The sequence below is a fragment of the Bos javanicus genome, chromosome 8 (genome assembly GCF_032452875.1).
Source record: "Bos javanicus breed banteng chromosome 8, ARS-OSU_banteng_1.0, whole genome shotgun sequence".
In the NCBI taxonomy this organism is placed as follows: domain Eukaryota; kingdom Metazoa; phylum Chordata; class Mammalia; order Artiodactyla; family Bovidae; genus Bos; species Bos javanicus.
The window spans coordinates 61,668,277-61,674,276 of NC_083875.1; positions in this window are offsets into that span (position 1 = coordinate 61,668,277).

A 6,000-nucleotide genomic window follows, 5' to 3' on the forward strand; every position below is an offset into this window, starting at 1 on the left:
TCTGTTCGGTGCGCGAGGCCGGTGACCCCTTTAGGTGCAAACCCCGCCATGTAAGAGGGTTCAGGCCACGTTTTTGTTTTTTTAAGAAATTAGCCACCCTCCCAAGTAGGTGCAATTTGGAAAGGCTTTAGAGGCAAGCAGTGTTGCCAGGCAGAGAGAGGCGTCCCAGTTTCCTCAGAGTCACCCCTAGGGCGGCGCCCGCACCCCAGAGTTCTCAGCCACTTCATTCCCACCCAGTCTGCAGCTGTAATACTATTGCTGAGTCTAGGGCAGAGCCAGAACCCCCAAAACACCCCAGTACACACCCTGTCCCATCCTGGACGGGAGCACAGACGGTAAGCTGTGAAATGTTGGAGATAAAATCTGGGCCTCCTCTTGGGAGAACCGGCGCTGAGCAGAACCAACTCAGGAGGTCCTGAGGGTTGTCGGGAGTTCCGGACATCTTACCCCGGCCCATAAGTGGAATCCCCTTGCCCTCCAGCCCCGAGCCGTTGCGGTGTCCCGGAGCCCCAAGACTTGATTTCATAGGGGACATCAGCCCGAGAGACCGGGCAGAGGTTTGGCATGTTCAGCCCGCTCTCTTCGGCCCGGGCTCAAGACTTCCCTCCCCTTTCTAGTCCCAGTCCCGAGTCCAGCTGCTTGGCTTGGCCACTGGAAGCCCGTGGGGCCCCGCTGCGGGGTGGTCGCAGGGGCAAGGTTCTCTGCGGGCGGGGGAGAGATCCGCAGGAGGACTCTTGGCCCGCCGGACAATGCAGTTTCCAAAAGTGAGTCGTCCTCAGAGAGAGTGTTGTTTGTTTTTTGGAGGGGGTGGTCACGGGGATGGGCCGCAACCTAGGGGGAAGAGCCCGGAGCTCGAGAAAAGGGGGGCGGGGGGCGCGGGAACCGGACATTACTTATCCACTGAGCCGATTTCGCCACAATCGGAAACGTGGCTGTGGATTCCCCGGCGGCCCCCTCCCCCACCCCCATCCCCCAAGTAGTCTGCGCAGTCCCCCTGCACCGCCTCTTCCTGCAGCCTACGGGTACGGGTCGCTGCCCCAGAGACTAGATTTTTGGGCACCTCCGAGCGCTGGACTCTCCCTCGGCAACCGGGCCCAGGCCCTGCTTCCCGCCCTCCCGCCTAGCCCGCGCGGGGAGGCTGAGCCGGGGAGGAGCGGCCTTCTGCGCCTGGAGATCTAAAGCCCTCCCGGAATTGACATCTCACCCTGGGCTGGGCACGGGAGTTGTTTGGGTTGTTGTTGTTGTTTTTCTATTTATAAGGTTTGTTTTGGTTTTGTTTGTTTTCTTTTCATTATCTGAGAGTCTTTTGTTGCTGGTGTTTTGTGTGTTGGTTTTTCGTGGATTTCATTTTAGCGGGTTTTGCGCTGTGAATCTTGGTCTTTGGGGTGGATTTTGTTTTCTGTCTTGTGTTTTGATTTTTGTGTGCGTATTGTACTTTGTCCTTGTAGGCTGTCATTGTGTGTCGTTTGAAAGGCTGTTCATTCTGCGCGGTGTTTTTATTTTATTTTATTTTTTTTTGTACTAGTGGGGGTCGTTTGTGTGTTCTGCGTTAGGTGAATTTGGTGTTTGTATGTGTTTCGTTTTCTTCGATTTTGATTTTGTTTTTATGTGCAGTGCGTTTAATGAAGGTTTTGGCTTATGTTTTCGTATGTTGGCTTCAGTTTTTGTGTTTGTGGGATGCTTTGGTGAGTATTGCGTGTGTGTTTAGCTTTGTGGGGGGTTTTGGATTAGGGAGGGGACACTGGTCACTACTTGATTCCTGTCCTCATCCAGGAAGGGCAGAGGATTAAGCCAAGCACCAGGAGCCTTGGATTCGTGGTGCTCGGAAATACCTGACCCCGGCACCACCGCGCTGTACTCTGAGCGCTCCAGACCAACGCGGAACAAATGTGCGTTCCCGAGGGGGCGCCCGCCCTCACTGGTAACCTCGCCGGTCGTGTGGCACCAGTGCCCAGAATAATTCACAGCCCCCCCCCCCACTTGGGGTACCCAGGCCCAATCGCCATCCCCTTGCCCACCCTATCCGTTGTTGATCGACCTCCCCTTGTGCCTGGCCAGCCTGCTTCGGACCTCCGGGACAATCGCGGCGTTGGACCGAAGGCCGCTCCCTGCCGCGGAGAAGGTGGCGAATCTCTTCGGGGGACCCGGAATTGACGCTGCGGCCCTAGATATACTGGACAAGGGGCTACGGATGCTCCGACTCTAGGCGCATATCGGCATCTGGGCCCCCGAAAAATCCCCGATCTCACTTGCCCGTAGCCCTAGAATCCTAGAAATCCCACTCCGCTCAGCTTTCGGTTTGGAGAACTTGCCCCAGTTCACCATCGACACACAAATCCACACTCAAATATACACATACTCAGCTAGAGAGCGAGCGAGCCCGCGCCTCGGTAGCAGCGGCCTGCGTGGCAGAATCAGTGCTGGCACCATCTCAAGGGGAAGCCAAACTGTAGTGACCGGAAATGTCCCAAGGACAGAATAAGGATTTTTGTTTGTTTGTTTTTTGTTTTTATTTCCACGTCGCCGGAACTTCTTCAACCTCGATACACCTGGATTTGTTTAATGCTACACCAGGGAGAAAAGGAGAGGCACATTTAGAGAGGCAGACCGGCGAGGAAGTGCGGGGAGAATCTATAGAGAAAGAAATCTGGAGAGGGAGAGACAAGACTGTGCGGAAAGATAGATTGGAGACCCAGGAAAGGGGTTGGTGCGGAGAGTCCTCCAAGGCCCCCCGCGCGCACTGGCATTCCGTGAGAGGGAGAAAGCAGAAACCGAGAACAGAGAGTGACAGGAAAAGAGTCGCAGAAGAGGTTGGCCTAGGCACACAGCGAACTTCCCTCCAGCTAAAACGCTGCATCCCAGGGACTGGGAGGCCGACGTCGGGAGGCGAGGAGTCTAGGCTCTGCTCTGCGGCCAGAAACACCCAAGATTCCAGGGTTTGTGGAGCCAAGACTGAGGCTCGATTTCCGGCCCTGCGCCACCCCGAGACCCGCAGCCCGGACTCCAGGAAAGGTTGGCCCACCGCGGTCAGCCGATGGGCCTCTCTCTGCGCGAGCCCTGGGAGCAGCCGCGGGGAACGACTCCGGCCCTGTGGCTCTGGGCTGGAGCCTACCCTGAGGGCGGGTGGGAATCGACAACCAGCCTAGAAGCTAGGAAGAGGCCCCGCCCTAAAGCTGGGGGCCCAGTTCTGGGAGCGGCTGAGGCCACTGCGGAACTCGCGGGATTCGGGGTCCGTGCAGCGCGCACGTGGCACCGCACCTTCCGCAGGAGGCGCCGCTGATACCCAGCCCCGCCCCGCTACGTTTGCTGGGTCTGGATGGTGTCAGGATTGAGAGTGGACGCTAAATCCCGACGAGTAGGTTCCGTACGGCCTAAACTTGGGGCTTGCCCAGGGGCGGCGCCCGGGTGAATAGGGGCGCCTCTTCACTAGCAACTAACTCCCCGGCCGCAGAGCGCAAAAAACGCGCAGCGCAGGCCAGCCGCCGACGCTGGTTTTCCAGCGGTGCCCGCGGTGCAAAAGGGCTGAAGAATAGTTTGGGTTGAAGCACCCATTCCTACTGGCATTGGGGTACTCTGCACAAAAAGGGCTTCGAACTCTGGCTGCTGGTTCGCTGGGACACCATGTGCTAGCGGCTTGCCACCCAGAAACACAGGCGTAGTGCTAGAAAACCCGATTGGGGCTGTCTTTAGGGAATCTGAGGCTCATAGTGGGTTATTGCTATTCTTGCTTTACCTTACTGTCGTTCTTTCTTTAATTAGAAGTGTTATTGAGAGAAGCCTCAAACAGTGCAGACTCGGGTTATTTGAATGGGTTCATTTCAACTGAAATCGACTCAGTTCAGTTCCACGACTGGTTTCCAGCGCACAGGTACACATGGCAGACGTCAAGTGAATGCTGTGTACAGGGACGCGATTTGAGGGCAACTCTTGGAGAATTCTGAGATAAAATTCACTATCCTGTGATTACATTCACAATTATATGAATATGGAAAACAGGGAGTCAGTTGCATTTAAATTTTGCCAACAAGTCCCAGCAACCCTCTAGTATTACCTAAGAACCCAAAACGGGGCACTGAAAAGATTTACTGGCACTCTGATTATTTCAGATTGAAAACAGTGTAAATCAGTTTATTTCTTCTTATATATCCTTTTAAATTTAACAATACCCTTTGTAAGTAATAAAATCATATTTTGCCAAAGAAAATTTATATGTAGGATGTTTTACTTCTACCAATATTTATACGATGAACTGTTAGCTTTCCCCACCCCCTTTTTCTTCTGCTGTTTCTCCGTGTAATGTAATGTGAGCTTTAAATATTCATGCCCCAACCCGGACTTGCATTTATTTAATATGTTTTAAACTAATAACATTTTAATGTGATATAATTTGATTCCATGAAGTACAGGAACATAAAGGAGCCTACTTCACAAGCGATTTTGAGTGCGTGCACGGGTTAAACGATTCTTAGAGTTTTTGGACACAGATCAGAATGTTAAATGGAGGTGAAGAGCCCCTGTAAGTAGGTGCTTTAATGTTCTTGCTTGCTTCATTCTCCATTTTTCTGTAATAACTTCAGAGCTGTGACAGAGGATCACAGCAAGAGTGGGGTGTTTTCCCTGGAGCCTGTAGGGTGACCTTGCAAATTGCCAAGTGAGTACTTGTGGTAGGTTTTGGACTGATTTTTATATTTCTTTTGAGGGGATGTTGTATGGAGAAGAAAGCGGACGGCAGGATAAAAAGTCTGGATTTAAGAGCATGCCTGAAATAAAACTGTGTGCTCTAGAATTCTTTCAGATTTGCTGCTGATTACCTGTTTTTAACAAATTGACTAGTTATTTGCTGGCAGCTTCCTCCAGGACTCAACCCAGAATAAGATGGGGGAAAGGAGCTAGGCTTAGGTCCAAAGGGGCTTTGAAGTGAGCAGGATAGCCAGTCCATTGTCTAGCAACCTCCAGAGACACTTCCCAAAAGTGCTTATATTCTCTTTTACTTTGTATTTGAGGTGGGAGCCAAACCTTCAACACTGAATGCCAGTCGACTAAAAAACTGTCAGCAATAAGAAAAATTAAAGATGTCCCCTAATTTATTTTCAGGCAGATGAAAGTCATTTGGCATATCAAGTTGGTATGAGGAGCTTATGAACATAGAATAGAATGAGAAAGTTGTTTTCCCCCTTAATCATGAAAATATTTCTAGTGGCAAATCATGATGCTGTATTCTTGGTATTCACAAAAGTGTCTACACATCACACAAGAAAACTAACAATCCACTATTAGTAGTGAAGAATCCAAAATGGAGCATTGAAAAGATTGGGGGTCTAGGACAAACTATTCATATGAAAAGAATCATACTAAATTATTTATACTAAAATGCTGCTAAAATTTCAATGAAAGCAATTTTTAGGACAAGTGTTGGTAATTTTCTGGCGACATCTGTATAAATTCTCCCAGAAAAAAATTAAGTAACATATATCCAGATTTTGTATTATCAGCATATGTTTATATATATAATAGTTATAATATATATATAATATGGGGGGCTTCTTTTGTGCATAGGCAGATAGAGAATTCAAAGATGGGCTTCCTGTTAGGTACAAATTCTGAAAAATAAGGTATGAGATAGAACCAGCTTGGTGAACTGAAAGGGGGGCAATTTTTTTCCTAGTTTGGTATTGCAGTTGGTGTCTCATGTCTCATGCAATTTGCATGTAGACTCCTGTACCCCATGAAGTGACAAAAGAGAATTAGGCAGGGATGGAAACCTGCCGGTGTCGCCAGGCGGTGCCTCAAAGCACTCCTTTGGACACACGTTCCTGGTGGTGGGGAGTTTTCTGCCTCTAAACCAAGCCTGACCTTTTGTCTTTTGACCTCTGATGCATGAAATTAGGTGGCAAAAGAAAATGTGAAGAAAAGGATACAAAAACATGGAAAAACAGCCCTCTTTGACAATAGTCATTGTATTAGATCATAGAGGAGCTGCCCTACTCAGCCCGAAGTGCT